This window comes from Aythya marila (assembly GCF_965140915.1).
Source record: "Aythya marila genome assembly, chromosome: 2".
Taxonomy (NCBI): domain Eukaryota; kingdom Metazoa; phylum Chordata; class Aves; order Anseriformes; family Anatidae; genus Aythya; species Aythya marila.
In genome coordinates this window covers 119,597,645-119,619,962 of record NC_139043.1, presented here as the reverse complement: position 1 = coordinate 119,619,962, position 22,318 = coordinate 119,597,645, and the positions used below count along the sequence as shown (strand labels likewise).

Sequence of the window (22,318 nt, the reverse complement as noted above, 5' to 3'; positions counted from 1 at the left end):
ATTGCTGGCTTCATGTTTGAACAAAAATAAGCCTGGGAACACCAGCTGCTACTAGAAATCTCTCACACTACCTATATCCCAGAAGGCTACTATTGGAACTGTAAGACTTTGTGACTTTTAGACAGTATTATCTAGGGATATTTATTACACAACTGTTGAAGTTCGTATTAATGACAGTCCATGCAGATGAAACACTGCAATGCCTTTAGTCTCCTCCATGAACATGGAATTAAGCATGTCTTAGAACACTGACTTTCTCTTGTCTTCTGCAAAAGAGGCTCATCTCTTTTTTTACAGTGCTAGAAAATTTTTATTTTTTACAGCTTTTTTACATTTTTTTTCTAGTTTACAGTGCTAGAAAATATTCCAAACTGCCCAGCTGAAGTGTGATGCTTCAGAGATTACCTCTATAAAACTGGACTTTACTAAATTCTATTTACTTCAAGACTTTTAAGAAGTGTTACTATTTATATGATGGCAGATTTTGGTCACCGTGGCACAAAATTTCAGTATTATGACTTGATTCATAATTCATAACTAAATAAGTCAGAAGATTCCAAACTCTTATTTGAGCACAATACTAGCAGTGATAAAATGTGATGAATAAAATTATGTCTACTAAATAGGTATATTTCATTGTCAGTGTAGTATTTGTTTGAAGGTCTTACTGCTATGAAAGTGATTCTTAAAAACTAGTGAAAAGAATCTTTAAAAAGACCGAGCTGGTAAGTATGTTATTTGCCTTCCTTCCTTACTCACATTTTATCTACAAAAAATAGCTGGATTAGTAAAAAATGTGAAGGGAAGACTTTAATCCCAGAAAAAAAGACCTGCTGTAGACCTGCCTCATTTAATTTTACTGTGCAAGTTCAAAAAGGGAAGACTGCAGAGGGAAAATGTAATGCTAGGTATCACTGTGAATACCAGTAACCACATTAACTGGTCACATGCTCATACATCCACTGGGTTTCAGTCACTGTAGGGATGTTTATTCCAGCTTCATCTCTCTGGCGAGAGACACCTGTTTTCAGCAAGGCTAGGCAATCAGTCAGTGACACAGAGTTTTCAGACTCCAGGGAAGGCAAACTGTAATCTCTATTCTTATCGTTGCTGGAAAAGACATAAAGACAAGGCACTGTCGTGGAGCCTGTCTTATCTGATTCCATGGCAAGAAATGATAAACATTCATTATCTTGCAGGACCTCCCCCAAAAAAACACTGTAAGAAGAGAAGCCTCTTTAATCCAGTGATTCAGCAAATGGAGTAATATGGAGGAAGCTGATACAATGAAAACCTGCTTATATTTTTATGAGGCATGCCTCCATATCTCTGTTGTCTCACCTCCTTTATCATTTCAGGGTTGGAAGGGCTGCAGACATGTTTATTCTTGGTTCCTCCTGAACTGGCATGTCTTTTGTCTTGGTTTGCCATAAAGACTTTTTTGCAGGCTCACACATCTCTTTTGGGACATGCTGCCCACTGAATCTCCAGATCTATTTTATACTTCTTCATGACCAACTGTATGTCCCACACACACTCTGCTGTAAACTCTTCATGACAATGATTATTGCATATTTACATCATCTGGGATATGTTCTGCCACCTGGTGCACTGGATATTTCTAATGGACTCCTAGAATCTAAGGTAAACCACAAACACCTTAAACTGCTGGACGCTTTATGTTTGCCAACAAGTCTGTATTCCAAAAACGCAGAGAAAATACACCATATTAACTATATTTTGCTATTTAATGCTCAAAAAGATGACAAACATTTATTTGGAAATATGCCACAAGGTGGACACATTTGCCATTATATTTATGCCTTACAGACCCTTTATTCTTGGTCTCAATTAAAGGTTGATGTCTACCTGTTCTGCTGCATGACTGCTTGGGAAATAAATAGCAATTATTAGTGTTAATGACTTGCCTGTACTTTCATTGAAGAACCAAAGCAAACCATAGGACATGGGACAGATCCAGGTTATTTTCTGTGCCAGCTCTGCACTCTGCTGCCTCTCCTATTCCTTCCAGAAAAGAAGCTGGGAACAAGGAGCAGTCTTGTGCTCAGAGCATTCTGCATGGTGTGCTAGTAAGGGATAAAATTTTTCTTACTGTAATTCTTTAGTAGAATTAGTTAAGCCATAATGCTTTTTGATGGCACAAGAATAGTATATTAACATAAGCTTTTTGTAAATTCTGACTCTCAATCTGCAAAACATCCCTGTTTGTTTATCACACTGTCTCCCTACAAATCTGACTGCTGTTACAGACAGTAGATTACCTAAGTATTTGCTCTGATACAGTATGACCATTTTTTTGTTACTAAATGTTTTCAAATTTCTGGGAGTAACTTATTGCAATTTATCACTACTTCCAAGGCTATGCAACTCAGTGAAATGAATAAAATATCAACCTTTATCTGTCTTACAAGTACTGTCTTACAAGTCCTTTGAGTCCCTATGGCTTAGGATCAGTGGAAAGGCCAACAAGGGAAACATCCTGGTGGGGGTCTGTTATAGACCACCAAACCAGGATGAGGAGATTGATGAGGAGTTCTACAGGCAGCTGACAAAAGTTGCAAAATCGTCAGCGCTTGTTCTCGTGGGGGACTTCAACTTCCCAGATATATCCTGGAAGCACAACACCGCCCAGAGAAAGCAGTCTAGGAGGTTTCTGGAGAGCATGGAAGATAGCTTCCTGATGCAGCTGGTTACTGGGAGGTGCCACACTAGACCTTCTGTTCACAAACAGAGAAGGACTGGTGGGAGATGTGGTGGTTGGAAACTGTCTTGGGCAGAGTGACCATGAAATGGTAGAGCTCTCCATTCTTAGAGAAGCCAGGAAGGGGACCAGTAAAACCGCTGTATTGGACTTCCAGAGGGCCGACTTTGAGACGTTCAGGACACTGGTTGGTAGAGTCCCTTGGGAGGCGGTTCTGAAGGGCAGAGGAATGTAGGAAGGCTGGGCTATCTTCAAGAAGGAAATCTTAATGGCGCAGGAGTGGTCTGTCCCCACGTGCCCAAAGATGAGCTGGCAGGGAAGAAGACCAGCCGGGCTGAACAGAGAATTGTGGCTTGTGCTTAGGAGAAAAAAGAGGGTTTACAATCTTTGGAAAAGAGGGCAGGCCACTCAGGAGGACTATAAGGATGTTGCGAGGCAGTGCAGGGACAAAATTAGAAGGGCCAAAGCTCATGTGGAGCTCAATCTGGCTACTGCCGTCAAAGACAACAAAAAATGTTTTTACAAATACATTAATGCAAAACGGAGGACTAAAGAGAATCTCCAGCGGGGATCCCTGGATGTGGGGGGGAACTTAGTTACAAAAGATGAGGAAAAGGCGGAGGTGCTTAATGCCTTCTTTGCCTCAGTCTTTAGCAGCAAAACCAGTTGCTCTCTGGATACCCAGTACCCTGAGCTGGTGGAAGGGGATGGGGAGCAGAATGTGGCACTCACTATCCATGAGGAAATGGTTGGTGACCTGCTATAGCACTTGGATGTATGCAAGTCGATGGGGCCAGATGGGATCCACCCAAGGTTACTGAGAGAACTGGTGGAGGAGCTGGCCAAGTCACTTACCATCATTTATCAACAGTTCTGGCTATCGGGGGAGGTCCCAGTCGACTGGCGGCTAGCAAATGTGAGGCCCATCTACAAGAAGGGCTGGAGAGTAGACCCGGGGAACTCTAAGCCTGTCAGTTTGACCTCAGCGCCAGGGAAGCTCATGGAGCAGATTATCTGGAGTGTCATAACATGGCAACTAGGTGATCAGGCCCAGTCAGCATTGGTTTATGAAAGGCAGGTCCTGCTTGACAAACCTGATCTCCTTCTATGACAAAGTGACGCGCTTGGTGGATGAGGGAAAGGCTATGGATGTGGTCTACCTTGACATCAGCAAGGCTTTTGACACCGTTTCCCACAGCATTCTCCTCAAGAAACTGGCTGCTCTTGGCTTGGACTGGCGTATGTTTCGTTTGGTTAGAAACTGGCTGGATAGCCGGGCCCAAAGAGTTGCGGTGAATGGAATCAAATCTAGTTGGAGGCCGGTCACTAGTGGTGTTCCCCAGGGCTTGGTACTGGGGCCAGTCCTCTTTAATATCTTTATTGATGATCTGGATGAGGGGATCGAGTGCACCCTCAGTAAGTTCGCAGATGACACCACGTTAGGTGCGTGTGTCGATCTGCTTGAGGGTAGGAAGGCTCTGCAGGAGGATCTGGATAGGCTGGACTGATGGGCTGAGGTCAACTGTCTGAAGTTCAACAAGGCCAAGTGCTGGGTCCTGCACCTGGGGCACAATAACCCCAAGCAGAGCAACAGGTTGGGAGATGAGTGGTTGGAAAGCTGCCTGGTGGAGAAGGACCTGGGAGTATTGGTGGACAGTTGGCCGACTATGAACAAGCAGTGTGCTCAGGTGGCCAAGAAGGCCAACGGCATCCTGGCTTGCATAAGAAGCAGTGTGGCCAGCAGGACTAGGGAAGTGATTGTCCCCCTGTACTCGGCTCTGGTGATGCCGCACCTTGAGTACTGTGTCCAGTTTTGGGCCCCTTGCTACAAGAAGGACATCAAGGTGCTTGAAAGTGTCCAGAGAAAGGTGACAAACCTTGTGAGGGGTCTGGAGAACAAGTCTTACGAGGAGTGGCTGAGGGAGCTGGGTTTGTTCAGCCTGGAGGAAAGGAGGCTCTGGGGTGACCTTATCACTCTTTATAAGTACATTAAAGGAGGCTGTAGTGAGGTGGGGGTTGGTCTATTTTCCCACGTGCCTGGTGACAGGATGAGGGGAAATGGGCTGAAGTTGTGCCAGGGGTGTTTTAGGTTGGATATTAGGAAGAACTTCTTTACTGAGAAGAGAGTTGTGAGGCATTGGAATGGGCTGCCCAGGGAAGTGGTGGAGTCACCATCTCTGGAGGTCTTTAAAAGAAGTTTAGATGTTGAACTCAGTGATATGGTTTAGTGGAGGATTTGTTAGTGTTAGGTCAGAGGTTGGACTTGATGATCTTGAGGTCTCTTCCAACCTATACAATTCTGTGATTCTGTGATACTAACCAAACACATTGAGAAGCTTGTCATCGCTTCCTTCATTCTCCATCGTAAACTCTTCGTATTCCCTTCTTTATAATGTATTCTTCTATAAAGGCCAGGAAACTGCTGCTTCATCTGAAATACCCTTTATACTCAGATGGTAGCACGTGAAGTATTTATGCAGACAATAGCGAGGTTTCGCTACACTGGTTAAGGACAAAACCCAAATTCACTTTCTCAAATGTTATTCAGCTTGCTCACGGTTTACTTGATATCTGGGTGGGTACTGTACTGTTAAACAGAAGTGGGCCAGGGAGTGGCTAGAGCTGTGGTGCTCGACTGTCCACAGTGTCCATCTCTGGTTTTGGCACCTTCATTCAGCTCTTTTCAAGGGAGCACTTCACAAAATTCAAAAGGTAGCGGGCTCCTAGACCCACTCTTAAAAATAGCATGCACAAGAGTGGCCCTGGAAGGATTTCTATTTCCAAGCACATCTGCACACTCTAATACTTCATATACCCCACCTCTGTTTTTCCCCAACACTGGTAAACAATATATACATGCACTCTGTTTCACACTGTAAAAATGTCTGATGGGATGCAACACATTTCACCTTTTATTTCAAGCTCACCTCAGACTCTTGGAAGACAAGAAAGCCACAAACAACAGAAGTGGTTATGCCTTTGCACCACTCTACACCACACAGAGCCTAGAGAAGCCTGCTGGGATTCTTTTCCCTCTCTGTTTGGTAGTACAAAAAATACCATGTTTTAGTTCATTTGGCACTTGCAGGGCCTTTTATTACACTTCGTATTTTCAAATTCTGTTTCTAACATAATTTACATAATATAAAGTTAACTATTATCTATATTGCTTATTTAGCAATGAACACCTGTTTAACCAGGTAAGACACCCACCTTCTTTCTATTTTTCTCCACAGCCAATGCAAATTCATTTCTCAGTGTAAAGAATGGGAAGGAATCTGAGTCAGGGATAATGTACAAGACATGTATGTCCTCAGGTATATCTTTTATCTTATCTCCATTCTGACTCTCTAATGATCTAACTTATAGTATATTTTCACTAAACGTAAATTCAAGTTCCTACTTCTGAATTCATAGTATATACCCTAAAGTGACTTGTGGTTTAAAAAATATGCTTGTTCTGATAAGCTCTTTGTATTATCCACCTAAAAGAATTCAATTCAGAGCTATAAAAATTTCTCCAAGCAGTACTCTAAATTAAAGCAGTCACTTTGTCCTGAAAGCCTGGAGATGTTGCATGGCTTCAGGAGTACACATGGAACCATTACCTTTCTATCATGTTTTTCTCTTCACATCCCAAATTTCTCCCAAATTTCTGCCTTTTCCTAAGTACCTCTCAGAGTGTAAAGCTCTTCAAATTTGTTTTTATTGAGGACCTAGTCCCATTACACAAACACAGGACTATACCACAAGGCTAATATTTCAATCAAAACACAATGAAAAATGCTGAGTCTACTAGGAACACTACATTATGAAAGTAGTTTTTAATGTTTGCAAAGTATATCTAACTAGATTATGCTGTTGCATTACATTTTTAGCCACCTTCAGTATTCATTTCAATTTTTCCATGTAATTATAAATTATTTTGCATTTCTCATGCAAAGATGATAAGTCTTACACAGAAAGCCAGGGAAATACAAATATATCATTTATCAGAAAAAATGTTTCAGTGAAGTCATTCAATGAAGCTTTTGGAAAAGCTGGAAACAGAATACAGTTTTTTGATTTCTAAGCGTTCCATTACTATATATTCAAAGTATCCACACCTGTTTTTTATGATTAAAGAATAGTCCTGTAGTTAAAACTAAGGAGAAATTTACAACAGGTTCCTATATTTTTCCCATAAAGCTGTGCATGATGTTTGAGAAGACTAGCATCAGACATGAAGGAAAGTCATGTATGTGCATATGCATGCAAATATCCAAATTCAGGGCCTAAGGAGCTAGTTCCTAAAAATATATTGATATTTCTATATGTATATCAATATTGCTTATTGACTCATATTTGGTAAAGTCCAATATCACATGACTAAGAAGAAAGATCTTGTTAAATCAATATCTTGTATTTGAAAAATAATAATAATTTTGAAAGCAACACAATATATATTATAGCCCTCTTCCAAAATAAATGATTGTCTTTCAGTGACTACTAAACTAAGGTGTAGCATTGGCTACTTTGGAAACAAAGTATTTAATTGCCAATATAGTATTTTTGGGCTTTACGGGCATTTGGAGAAAAGAACACTAATTTCATTATTTATCTTTATTATTTAACACTTTTCTATTTTCACATCCCTGCAAATCTTTTAAATTATGATTTTAGGTTTTCTGTTTGCCTATTATTTTAATGTTTGGTGGCATGGAGCCCGAAAAAAAACTATATGACAGTTAAGACAGAGCTTTAAAACATAATATTTTTGAATAAATCCCTGAGAAAATTGTCATTTTCAGACCTAGGTTTACTCTGTTTTTCCTATATTTAAGGTATGCCATAATATTTTCATAACACTTGAAATTTCATAAGGTCCCCGGTTAAACACATTACTAAACACTGAATATAATAGTAAATAATTCACTTATGAGATTTTCGAAATTGTAACATAACATTTGCACTCTTCTGGAACTTCTTTTGTATTCTAGAATGTGGTGAAAACAAGATCATATATACCATCAGATAATTTCTTGCCTAATTCTTTTAAAAACTCTCAATGCAAATGCATGGATGTATATCAATGTATATCACATCAAATGTCTGTCACTTTAATAGTTAGTGCTAGAAATCCTCTCAAATTACTGCAGGATCAAAAAGTGTTTTATCATCCTTACATTTTCAAACACCTGCATCATTTTCTTTTTGGATTTTTTTTTTCCCCCCAAAATGGAGAAAAAATAATGATTAATCACTTCTGTCATTTCTACATTATTAAGCAATTTGACCACTATTTAAGAGACCCTCATCACGGTTAACATTCTTTAACTCCAAGTACATATTTCCATACCCTACTTCTATTGCTACAGTTTTCTTTCTCGTGTTCGTTCGATGATTTTAGCAATTTTTTTTGACTGTGTATCTGAAGCTCTATATTTGAAGTTCTTGCTTCAGATACATATATATATTGCTACATACTGGATACTGATCTTTTCATGATGGTCTTTCACTTTCTTTTCTAGTATGTACATTCAAAGGCTAACATTGGTTACATTAGATTTAATATTTTCTGTGTTACTCTAAAGCTAAATAAAGTGATCTTCATTTCCCGAGTTTTATGGGAAAGTAAAGGGAAGAGAAATTTATTTTCCCATGGCCCAAGATGTACATTCTGTGGTTTAGTTAAAATCCCACTAAGTTATATAATGTAATCACTATGTAGCTAAATTATTTTATTTTATTTTTTTTTTTGTACATTTAAATTAAAAAGGCTTAAAATATTCTGTCATTTCTAGGTATAGGGTCTTGTTTGTTGCACTATATCATAAATTTACTTTTCTAGACCTTTTTTTAAGCAATGAAACATACTTGTAGAATCCTTAAAAACTATTCTACTCTACAATTTTACAAAATAGTCCCAAGAGCAATCTAGCAGAACACTGCAAAGCTACCATGCTTTGATCTTTCCTCATTATCATCCTACTGTATCTCTTGAGCTAAGCAACATAAGGAACCTATGTACAGGGGAAAAAGCTCCCCTTGTGTACAGCTATTGCTTCCTCATTTTTCAGGCAATTTCCTTTGTTTCCATATTAATAGAACAGCTACATCAGTATTGCAATCAATAATCAATTGTGAATGAGGCTTTTGGTTGATAAAACTGCTTTATGCCGGCAATGATTCTGCTCCTGTATTTTATTATGGTCCTCATGACATAGCCCTTGGGGAACTACAACTACTTCAAAATCTCTGCTGAGTATGAGTATGTATGTGCAGAAAAGGGCAGAACGAATAATAAATAGTTGCTGTTAAAAAAATCATATTTAACACTGTGAGATGAAACCTACAGCTGTAGGTTTCAGAGCCATATTTTTAAATTTTATTGCATTCTTTTTTTTTTTTTTTTTTTTCCTGCTATTTCCATCAAAATGCAGTAAAATGCCAGACAATATTTATTAACCAATATCTGAATCCAGAGGTCCTCTCTTTAGAAAGAGGACAACAAATGAGTTGAAAGAAACACATTACAGACCTGAATTTCAGTGGTATTATTTTGCACCCAAAACAGATTATGAAAGCATTAAAGGACTATGTATTTGGTCTAGTATCTATACCATATTGTCACCATATTGAAATTGGTGCTGTCACTATATGAGAAATCCATGTTAGCAAGGAAATCAAGGTTAAACATCTAATCCAGAGACCAAGCCTATCGACATATCTGCATCCAAAACCAGCTCATTCTCCATCAGAAACTATCAACACCTCCTTTACACAAAGGTTAAGATATGGTGTGCTTAAGTTAGTGGAATACTTGCTTTTTCTTAAAGATATAAACTCCATTAGCATTCCAACAGGCACCACTAGTAGCTAGCTACACCCACTTAAATCATCTGAGATCCCTGGATTTCAGATTGGATAATTAAAGGTAAACAGATAAAACTTGTCTTTCATAATTTCCTATGATGCAAGTAAGAAGGTTTTCTCTGTTTGGAAGTATTGACAAGACATGATGAAACCTCAAAATAAAACCATTCTGAGATGGCAGTATCAAGCAGAATGAGCAAACTACACTCACCACCCAGCAAGAGTAAACCATCACTACTCTTGGCAGTGTTTCTCATGTGGAGAAATAAGTATATGCAGTGATGATGAAGGTGATGAAGAAAAGGAAATCTACTGCCCAAGATCCCTTTAGAGACAGAAATACATATTTTGTAGCAGTTGTCACTACTCAAGTCTGGTGGGCTGTTGAAAACTCTTTGGACCCCCCCCATATTTGCTTAGGTAAGTAGGTGAACTTTGGCATGACTGGAATTCATGCATAAGAACACTTGTACTAATATTTTTTAATATAATATGATGAGAATTGATGGCATAGTGCTCAACATACCACTCTATTCCATTATAGCTAACACCATTATTTTAATTGGTAGCTGGAATTACAAAGCTGGCACTGATTGAAGAAACTAATAAGGGCCTTTCACCTGTTAAATGTAATGGCACTATTGAAGGTGGAGGTGACAGGGTAAAGGATTGCTATCTTGTGGGCACTGATTTCAGAGACCTTTAAGTCTATGTTAATCCTTATCTACAATTAATAGGTTTTAATTTGACTGTATATACTGCTAACTTGAACAGCTGTTAAATCTGAGCACATTGTTTGGCCTCTAGGGACCTGTGTTCATTATCAAAATGTCAAGAAGTGCTTGGGAGCAAGCATGGAGCAGTCTGAGCTTCCTATAGAAAGGGAAAAATACTCTTTAGAATAAAAGAGTATAAATATCAGTTATGTTGAAAGCCTTTAAAAGGAAAGCAAAACAAATCAGATACCCTCAAGGCCCATCAAGACATGGAAATGCCAAAATACCATATGTTATGGGGAGGGGGTGGATGTTACATTGGTACAATTACCTGGGGCTGCATGGGTTAATCAGAATCTTTGGGGGTAAAACCAAAAGAACCACTCAAATTAAAGGCTTGCTGTGTTTTCTCCTTCAAAGTAGATCTTCAATAATTTCTATTCGGTCCTACTATCTAGAAAGTAATAATCTCTATGTTGCCAGTATTGACACTGAATTACTTTTTCCATCAATTGATAATTAAAATTGGGTCAAATCATGATGTAAATCCCCAAACAGGAAATGTCTCTTAAGTGACACTGGAAATTTCAAAACAAGTTAATAATCTAGTAAGTATATTTCCATGTGAAATTATAACACGTTTTAGATCTGTCTGTAATGAGTCAGGGACAATATAACCAATTCTATGGCATGGCATGACACAAGCTATTAACTACACCAGGTTCTTAGTATCTTATATTCCCATAGCACAAAGTGGAGTCCTACTTCTTTCACATGGAAAAAATCACTGAATATTATTTGTATTGATATGGTTTGTCACATAAGGGAGTAGATATTTTACACCATTATGGCATTATAACATGAAGACAGAATAAATAAGTTTTATATTCTACATATAATTTTGAATCAGCACTTAAGTGTTTTAGCAGTGCAAATAAGCTTTACTATCTCCATTCCATGAATCAGGAAAAAAAAAAAATCAGACAACAGCTATGGGCTACGTTTTTGTCTGAACTTCGTACGCATGCAAGAACATAAAAATAAGATTTTTGTATGGCTATGAGTCCTAATAGTCCAAATACACCGGAAGCAAGTAAGGACTCGCATGCCATGCATCAAATTAAGAGTGAGTGATATGAAAGCTTTAACAGCTAAACGAAGCAGATGAGAAAGCACACATTTATGTTAGGATTTCCGTGCTGATGCTTAGGAATTTACTACAGACAGAGGTAAGCAGCTGATTATTATCCCCCAAGAACAAGAGGAAGCTGGTAAGCAATTATTCTGAACTGTGGTACGAGGCACAATGCTTCCCAGAGTTATTCATAGGTTGAAGCAATTTACATACCATTGTTTGCTCAAGACTGTGCTTAAGAAACACAGTTTATCCAAGGTAATACCGATGTGCATGAGTGGTCACATCTGAAACAGAACAAGCTTTTCTGCCTCATAGTTTCATTAGATGCTTTCAGAGACATTCTTCTTCGTTAGTGCAAAAGGGTGATCCTTCAAACTAAAATATTAGCTGAAAGAGTGGTGCTGTTTCTGCAGTATCAGTGGGAGACAAAAGGAGATATGCATGTCAGACTGTTATGGGAAATTAGGAAGGGAAGGAAGGGAACAACCCTCTGTTTTCTATACAAAAGAATGGAGATAGAGCAGAATAGAAAGTCAAATTGCATTTCTGAAGAACAACTTCCAGTATTTTTTTTCATGTTGAAATACCATAGGATCCACCTTTTTCTTCCAGGATGGAAGGTGTTCAGGGTCTCAAATTCCTCACCAGTTAACATACTGAAAAGCCAGAAAAGGGCTAGGGTGAGCAGGCCAGAATGGTTGTAAGTAGGCAGAAGTTATCTCACGTCTCTAATGGAAACCTTCAAGGACTGTAGGAATCTCCCCAAACTGACACACTCCCTCCCTCCCTCCCTCCCTCCCTCCCTCCCTCCCTCCCTTCCTTCCTTCCTTCCTTCCTTCCTTCCTTCCTTCCTTCCTTCCTTCCTTCCTTCCTTCCTTCCTTCCTTCCTTCCTTCCTTCCTTCCTTCCTTCCTTTTCTTTCATTTTTTTCTGTTTTAACAGCATCAGAAATTTTCCAGCCACCCTTCAAAAATCCAAAATGTAATGTCATCTGCATAATAATAGGTGGTTCAACCAAAATCTTTAGTCAGATATGTGGGATGTAGGTAATGTGTTAAAATTGCTCTTTGAAATGCACATGATGTGTGAAAAGCTAAGGGTAGGAGGGTTTGTATGTATGTAGATGTGTCTTTATATAAATAGATCAATACCTGAAGATCGTAGCAAGGATTGCATATGTAAGTAATGTGAAGACTTCTTTTATATACCTTAAGTACATTTTGCTTTGGGATCATTTAGACCTTAACATTTTTATTAATCTATCTTCTGTCATTTTCCTTTAACTTCTGTATTTTCAAATTTTCATAAAAGAGCACCAAAATAAAGCCAGAACTGGGCTATTTCCTGTTTAAAAAGCCAGCTTGTTTCTGTAGCCCAATGAAATGAAAGGTGAAACATCCAGACCTTGCACAAATACAAGGACATATAAATTAACTTAGATCTCAAACAGACCAGAATGCATTTCCTATAAATTATTGAAGAGCTCATACTGTGAGATAAGTGTGCAATTCAGCAAACTGAGTAACTCTAGAAAGAAAGGTTTGTAAGCAAAATGGAATTATGGAAACAAGCTAAAATAAATGAGAACAGTTGGTCTGGGATCCATATAGGGTGAGCTGTACAAAGCATTCAAAATAAACTCCCTTCTGGGGCCCAAGAGGTATCAAGCTCATTTGTTTCTTACAGAAGCGTCACATACTGCTTATGTCTTACTTTAAAGAGAACCAGTATTTCTAACCCTGGAGAAGTTTAACAGTAAGTCCTTCATATCCAGTGGATATTTGGTACTAGCATCAGGAAACAAATGTCTTTCTTTTGTAGCAATGAAAAGGTCACCCTGATTTTACTCTCACACTGTGGCAAATCAGTAATAACTCCTTGAAATGCTAAGTAGTTGGGCATGCTTAAAACAATGTAAATGAGAAAAGAATTAAATCTCAGGAGACAGACCTTTGCCTGCCATAAATATCACAGCTCCTTTAAGTCAATCCCATTATGATAATACACAATGAATGAGGAGTTGTTTTTATGTGTTTATTTTTCCCCAAAATATAAATAATTTCTATGTTACATATTTCATTCTTGAGAGTAATCACCATTAACAAAATTTCTAAAACGACCTGCTTCTTCTGCTTACATTTGATTTAAGAAACTCTAAGGAAGATATATGAAGGGGATGGAAGGTTCAGACATCTTTTCAGCATTGTTTCCCTTGTTCCTCATAGCTCAAACTATATTCCTCATCTGTTCAGAGATCAGGTGTATTTTTGTAATTATTTCTTCCAGTTAGGAGACAATCTGAGAAAAGATCTCATTGTCTCATTCTTTGAAACATATAAAACTTCATTACCAAGGCAGCTTCATAAAGTTTAACCTATCAAGTGAAATTAAATTGCCTATACAGGTTTCTATTGTGTCAGAAAATCATCTTTTCCCTCTTCTGAGGCTCGCAATGAATCCTGCATGAATCACATGTGACTTAAAAACACATATTTTTGTTCACTCTCTGTTTATTTTATTATCAGCATGTATGATTTGCTTTAAATTCCGTAGGCATTACATGGAATTTTGTTTTGATAGTGCAGCTCCTCAGCACAGGCTCTGCTGAGAGACTAGTCATTGTACCTAATTAGGATTCAAACCAAATTCAATCTCATTTCAGTTTCTCAGGGTGGATATTGTGTAGGCTGTCTTGAATGTTAAGCCCCTCATGAAAGAAATCTACACTGTATATACTAAACAAGTGTTTCATACCAAGGGGATGTTCAAAATGTTTGTTTCAGCTGAGGACTCAACAAAATCTCGTTAAACCATATTATTCATACACAAAAGTACTCTCTACTATGAAAGTACACTATTGATTGGGTTGTCTTCAGTAAAAGGCAAGAGGTATTTATAAAGGAACCTAAAGGGAAGCACTACTCTATGATCTTAAAACATTTTGTGTTCGCCGTATGCTAGATCTTGAACCTTGGCTAGTCAACAAAGTTCAAATTTTCTTTAAATTTTAACTGTGTTCTTCATACTCTGGAGTAGAAGCAGGATATGAACACATACATACCTGTAATAATGCACTGGATACAGATCAGGATATTTGCTATGGACCTGTTCACTACAGCTGGACAGCAGCTTTTGGACAGAGCCCAAACATGACCATTGTTGGTGTTTCAGAGGTGGTCCATGATGATTTAATGCCTGAGGATGTATTTAAGCATCCCAGAGGTTTTCCAAAAGTATCTGTCTGTATGTTCAGGAACCTACACACCTTTAAAGACATGGCCTCAAGTGCCTTGGCATAATAACTATATATTTCTACAGGCAAACCTGAAACTTGAATTCTTATTCACTAGACAACATACTACAGACTACTGAAGAGAATTCCTTGACTTAGATTAGATTTCTCTTTTATAAAAATAAGACTAGGACCTGAGGCTGTTTTTCTCACTAACGACACTGTGAAGGTTCAATGATGTCAATTAGAGAAATTAAGGAACTCATCCCATATTTAGCATCTTAGATCTTTTAGTCTGCCTTTGACTAAAATTAGGAAAAGAGTCAGAAGTTTCCAACTTTGTGTTCTGAACTGTGCTTAACCAAAACAAAATGTTCAGTTTCAGCTAATTTCAAATCATATAGCTTATGTGCATTCACTTGTTGGAGTCACATTCAATATATCACTTATGTATCATATTTATGGAGTATTTGAACATGCTTCATTTGTGGTCTGTACCTCTTCCCCATATGAAATAATCAGCTGTAGTGGTTCTGAGATATTCTTGAGGGATATGAAATCAATTCCTCTGCATAGAGCCAGAGGGAGCAGTTTCTGCATCATTAAATTCACATTTAACCCTTCAAAATGAGGCCTGAGTAAGTACTGAAGAGACACATAAGCTTTGTATTAACCTTCTTCAGAGAAATGAGTTTTGTTCCACTATGATTACCTTTTACTGCATATCCTTTCCTGTTACGTTGACATTTTCATATAAAGTACACTTTTCCTATACATGCAACAAAGTATTACTATAAAAGCACCCAACAGCTAATACCTAAAGACAGCTTCAACACCATAATTCGACTAATTCTACTGACAAACTACAAGAAAATGTGTATTAACTTATTCCATAAAAAATAGAAAACTAAGACTTTTTTTTTTTTCTTTTTTTTTTTTTTTTCAATTTGAAGGAGACAGATTCTCTATCTGGATCAATTTTCACTTATATTCAACTTTTTAATAGCAAGTGAAAAACAGAGAAAGAATCATTAACATCATAAGAAAAAAATATCAAAAAATATTGTAAAATCAATAATCCTAGCTGACTGTAAAAAAGTGCTTCCTTTTTCTTCTGCTGCTCCTTTTATTTTTCTGGCATTGACACAGATTCCTTTATGGCATGACTAGAAAGAAATGATAACCTGATGAAAGAGTCATCATCATATATGGTATGCGTCCTGTGAAACAAGTATTTTTCACAGCCATGACATGATAGCATAGTCAAAAAAAAAAAAAAAAAAAAAAGATACGGCTTTCAAAGATACATGATGACAAATTGCAGATGTCAAAATGTCAGTATAATCAGATGGGACCAGATACAAAATAGGCATATATCCCAGCTCCTCCGCTACGAAGCTGCAGGAGAAATCCTTATTACTATCTTATCTGTGGTTGAAATGCATTTCCATGCAAACAAATTGTGGGAGCACCTGCATGGCACTTAAGTTCTGCTTTAGGATCTTAAGCGAAGCTTATTGCTAAGGCCTCTCCATACAGGTTATTGTCACCATGAATGGGACACACTTTATATTAATCAACATGTGTTAGTACAGACATATCAGAGAAGTTTATAGTGATGAGTCTGACAAGGAAATTATTTCTGAAACCAGTTTAAACGATTGAATAAGGTACTCTAAGTTAAGAATTGCTATTACTATTCTAGTGGCATAAACATCCAACGTACATGTATACACAGACAATGATTAGAAATAATTCTGATGGAGTAGACCAGAAAGAATTCTTGCTACACACATGACCTGCTTTGTTTTGCTAAATGTTTCTCTTGCATACAAACAAAGCTTTATTCCATGCTCAAGTCAGTCTACTTCAAGAACATGGATAAAAACAATATATATGTACAAACAATGGTCAATCACTGCATGATTTCCCCTAAAGAAAAGCTGTTCCAAATAAAATAGAAAGTATTTTAAAATCTTAAAACAAACAAACAAACAACCCCCTAATCATCTAGACTAGAAGATAACTGTTATATACACCCCTAAAACTTTGCATGAATAAGCCCTTTATTCTTCAGAATATATTTTTAACATGGTCTACTAAGCAAATGAGGATCATGTAATCACCTATGCATGAGCATATTTCTGTGTCTGTCCCCATCCCTGTTTCCCTGTTCTTCACTTGGCCCATTTCAATTACATGTTTAAATATGAAACATGAACCAGGAGCAGAGGTCTCAAAGATAACTACACACTTTCAAGAAAACAGTATAAGAGAGATGTTTTCTTAGGTAGGAAAAGAAGTCACAAGAAGAAGTCACATTTGGTAAAACACCAGGCAGTGATTTCATCAAAGCCTACACTGAAATCATTTAACCAGCAGACAAACCTGTAGAAAACCAGGCTGCCTATTCCAGAGCCTCTAAAAGTCCTTGTGAAGTCTGGAGAAAGAGAAAATCACAAACTTGTGTCTCAGCAGCTGTGCAGAGAAAGGCAAGTAGGAGGTTGTTGTGCTTCCTAAGTTTAGTTTGTTTCTTGAGCATACACAAAATCCTGCTGTCTCTGAAGTTCAGACAACCAGGACTGAACAAGGGTGCAGTAAGAAGGATTAGAATAACAAGGATTAAAGACGGGCGTGTGAGCTATGGCACCAATGGGCTCAGGCCCTCTGAAAGATGGGCTCCACTCTCTTGACCTCTGTGAATTGAGATGGGTGTTTTTTCAGGTTTTACATAATTTGGGAATATCTCAGCCAATCTGGACTACATTCCATACGGACTACATTATGGTACCTCTGTGGTGAAAATACGAGAAGTGGAACCTCTCTGCATCCCACAGGCTAATAAGAGTCTAGAAAAAAAAAAAACATTTAACTAGATATTAACCTTGTAGTTAGTATCAATTAAGAAGTGGTTGGGTATGTTAAGGTTCATTATGGCGAACTAATGAAGAAATTTTAAGATCCATATTAATCTTTGATAATAGGGAAAATTGGCTCTTACCATGTGCAAAGCACAGAGAAGATGCAGACATTTTATTTGCTTGCTTCAATATCTTTGTTGGCTTCTATTTCACTAGAAGACAGCATGTGTCAGTGAATGGACCAAAATTTCACTTCCAATATGCTCAGTGTTTTACTGAAAGAAAGTCAGAGAATCTGAAAAGGGACTGAGATGCCTGCATTACTTTCAGCCATGAAGACACTGATTTATATTGTATGTTATGATCAAACTGTAGGTGCTGAATAATTATCTCTGAAAGATGATTAGAGGATAATGTGTTATTTGAATATTAGTATGCTGAGATACACATATTAAAATGAAATAGAATGTTGCAACAGCAACATGTAGGAATGGAAAGCACGCTGTTTGACTCACGAACTAATAGCTTTTGTTTAAAGCCATTTTAGCATATACTAAATACTGACAGCTGACAGAGAACTGTTATTAAGAGACATATTCAGGACTTCACCTCCATTGTAACGTTCACCCTGTTTGATGTTTTCCACAAAACCCTCAAAAGACAAAATTCTGTCATATGCTTGTTCTACAAAGTGTTACACAAAAGCACAGGAAACACATACCAGATTTGCTGATAAACAGACAGTTGCTTATATCTGGCATTATCCTTACAACTTAAATATTTTTCTTTGTACTGCAGATCTTTAATATTTAAAATAGGGTAAAACTTGACGACCATGCCGAGAGTTTTTCAAGCAGTAACACAGGAATGATCACAAAAAATACATGAGCTGCCACTTTCCAGAGAAGAAATCAAGAAGAATGGAAATGTTCATCAGCTTGTTATGTCTAAAGTTATACCTAGTCTATGTCTAAAGTTATACTAGTTATACCTAAACATACACGTATGAGAACTTCTGAGCTCCCAGGTCCAGAGCAGTCTCTGGTTGACTCCATGCTGGAATGAAACCCAGGCATGCACAGGCACACCCAGCCTTTCCTCTTCTCTCTCCCTGTTTCCTCCAACATGCCCATCCTCCTGGGACCACATGGCAGTCAGAGCACACTCCTACCAAAAGCACCAGTAGGACCAGCAGTGGTCTGGGACCTCAGCAGAACAGTCAGAATACCACTATGTGTATTGGAACTAAAGTTCAGTCTTTTTGCCATGCAAACATATTTATGGGGAGACAAGCATTCTGCCTGCAAAATGACCATAATTTTTTCAATGTAAATGTGCTAACCCCTTAACCCAGCCAACTACAGAAAGCAGGTTAGAAACACCTCCAGTGTAAATTGTGATAGCATACATATGCAGTACAGCATGAAGGCTGGAATGTCTGGATGGTTGGAATACCTATGGAGTCAATAAAGCCAGATAATGCAGACAGCTGTTTTCTGAGAAAAGGGATGAGGGCAATGTGGGTATAGCTATTGTCCAGTCTCTGTAAAGCCTAGCGATGTGTCATGTCTGATAGAAAGCCCTACTGCCCAACAGCCTCAGTTGGGTGTCCCTCCCCCTTCCCTTAAACATGGCTGGTATATCCATAAAACTTCAAAAGGAGTAAAAACAGATGGAGAAAAAAAGTGATTGGGTGTGTTTTTTTATAAACCTAGGTTACGTTGAACTTCTGTCACAGAGCTTAGACTAAACTGTGGCTTATTTCTAGCTTTGTCAAGGGCTTCCTATGTGTCTTCAGGCAATCACACTCCATTTATGAAGTGGCTTAACTACATCAAACACCTGGCACGTAATTTCTGTCATTCAGTCCTCTATATGTAAAATACAGGTAGTACTATTTCTTTTTACTCCCATCTTTGTCCATCTGTTTAGGATAGTAAACTATAGACAGCACCAGACCATGTGCAGACAGCACCTAGCACAAGTAGCCCCCAAAGAGCTCTGCAGTTACTGAAATAGAAATACTGAGTCAGGCAGCTCAAGAAGGAGCAGCTGGTTAAACAGTCTACTCTGGGATAAAAATGAACATAGTAATTCATCTTCTTCAGGTTTTTCATTCTAAAGCTGGAACAAAACAGGGAAATACTTTCTTCTTAAGAGCATACACCTTCTGAAGAGTAATATCATTGATATTCTGGGGTGCTCATTATCAATCCAGTAAAGGAATAGCCTTATGACCTCTGATGGTGCAGAACAAAGACAGAGGAAGAAATGGTCTAACAGTACTTCGCTGAAACTCCCAAACAATTCCTGAGTATCTGCTAAGTAAAGATGGCCTTAAGTCTGAGGCTCCCAAATGAGTTTGCCTCAGAGGATTCATTTCCTCTCAGAAAGTATTGCCTTCCTTTCTGATAATGTAAATAATCCTTTACTTGAATACATCTTCCTGTGTCTTCTTGCTTTCTTCCTCTTATTACTCTCCCCTCATCTTCACCCCTTGGATCCTACTTTTCCCACATCCTGTTGAGCCTGAATTTTTAAAGCAATATGAGGTAGGAGCAGTCCTATTAGCACAGTTCAAGTTAGCAGAGAGAAGAAACCAGTCTTTCATCCACTCTTTCTCTGCTCTTTAGACAATTAGTGCCAGAAAAGGTTGTTTGGGAGGAGGTGGCTAAGTGCTCATAGGTATGGCATCAAAACTTTGTGGGGAAGTTGATATTACATAGATTCTCTAAACCCAGCAAAAGAGCAGAATCTTTCTTACTGACCAGAATGGAGACCTGTAAGGGCAGGTTTAAAAGAGGAGAGGTTTTTATTTCAAGACCAATGGAAGACTACTGTCAGATCCAGTCAGATACAGTTTGTTATCAGAAATAGCAGTTCCACTCAGAGAAAGAAGGAAAAAATACTGTTCATCATGGCAAGGGCAGAAAGGTGAGATCAGAAAAGGCTTTTTACAAAAAAAAAAAAAAAAAAAAAAAAAAAAGTAAGGGTGTTTTACAGCTTTATAGAGAGATTATAGGTCAAAGTATCCCTGACCCTTCTGCAAGTTTTCTTAAATCTTAACACAAGCAGTCCAATGATGCCCAACTTTGTTTGTAATCTGTATCTTTAAAAAATCATCCACAGAATAGGAACAAGCAGCTACTCCTCTGTAGTGCCAATTCATATTCATACTCTTAATAAGACCAATCGCCAAAAATCTTGACTATCAGACCTGTCACAGAATCACAGAATGGGTTGAAAGGGACCCCTGAAGATCATCTAGTCCAACCTCCAACCTGTACAACCTGTCATCTATGAAAAACTGTTTTAGACATTAAAAGAAGCTTTCTTGCAATGTTTACATGTTCTAACAACAACAATAATAAAAACAATAATAATAAAACTTGGCAGTAATAGCTATTAGACAGTGTCTCCCCAAATGTCACTTAATGCACTCTATACCCCCCACTTCCCTTCCTCCCCTATCCTATTTGTGTGCATGTCTTTTCTGCAGACTTTCTGCTCCCTTGCTGTCATTTGCAATGCACTGCCTCCATTCAGTTGTCTGCTGTCGCTCAGATCTCACCTAAAAAAGGCTTTTTATCTGCAGGCACATATGGACCATCCGTGGGAAAAGCAGCAGCACTTGAGCACCAGAAAGGACAAAGAAATCATCATCTCATCCCCTTGATATTTCCAGAAGTCATTAGTCATAAAAATCAGGATAAAAGCCATTTCAGTTTGTTATTCCCCACAGAGGGAGAACGTAACTTCAGTGGAACTGGTGACTTCATGGGGCCAGTGACTTCATGTAGCTTCATGGAACCAGTGAACATAGACATCTACAGAAAACTCAGCTGAAGCTGAATATATTAATATGCAGAAAGAGATGCACACTGCCAAAACCCATGCTTCCCCACCCCAAAAGCCTGCATTAGTGCGAGGAAACAGGAAAAGAAAATGGATTGTTACATAGCTAGTAGTAAGCAAAGCATTTGACTAACCCAATCAGGGACCAATTAGGCCTAATGAGATCAAATAAATATTTATCAACACAGCCAAAGCATATGTCCTTGCCTACATGTTGATTATGTTAGCTTATATATTGTGAACACAACACCTGGAAACCAGGGAGCTCCTATTGACTTTGGTGGTCCAGGATTTAATTGTCCGTATAGCAATGTGATGTACCACCTTTGCATAAATGAATGTCAACACCTTGGTGAAACATACATCCAAATACTTGAGAAGATTCATTTGGGATTTGAAATCTCATACATAGTTCTGTAAATCAGGGATATGCATTAGACAGAGATCTCACACCAACTGAAATTGAGCATTTCTTGGGACTTCCTGGAAGTATGTTCATTTACATATTTACAATTTGTAACAATTAGGCTCACCAATGATATCTTGACAAGATATCTTCCTCCTCCTCTGAGTGGTTTCCTCATTGAACATAACAGGCATTTTAGATGAGGATTTTGAACACTTCTACAGTTACATAACATTGTAATAGGAAGAGACTTTCTTGGGGAAAGGTGCAGATAATAAATCACTGGAGCACTAAACTGTTTTGATAGCACATCTGTTTTAACAGTATGCAGTGCCACATGGTGTACTACAGAACAAACCGTTCGGCTGGAAGAGGTTTTCACATCTGTTAAAGGACCTTTGCACATGTTCACATGAACTCAGATTTAACATGCCTTTTTGTTATTCTTCTTCCTGATACTGTACCCATACAGAAAAATCCAAAACTATAGGAACAAGGATGGCTGAGATAGGACACAGTGAGTTGAAAGAGCTA

General features: G+C 38.1%; 1 protein-coding gene across 2 annotated transcripts in view; it reads right to left on the bottom strand.

The window, feature by feature from the left end:
* NKAIN3 (sodium/potassium transporting ATPase interacting 3) overlaps positions 1–22,318 on the bottom strand; it is a gene marked incomplete at both ends in the record, with an annotated part of 372,746 nt that overhangs the window by 207,065 nt on the left and 143,363 nt on the right. The window lies entirely within an intron of this gene.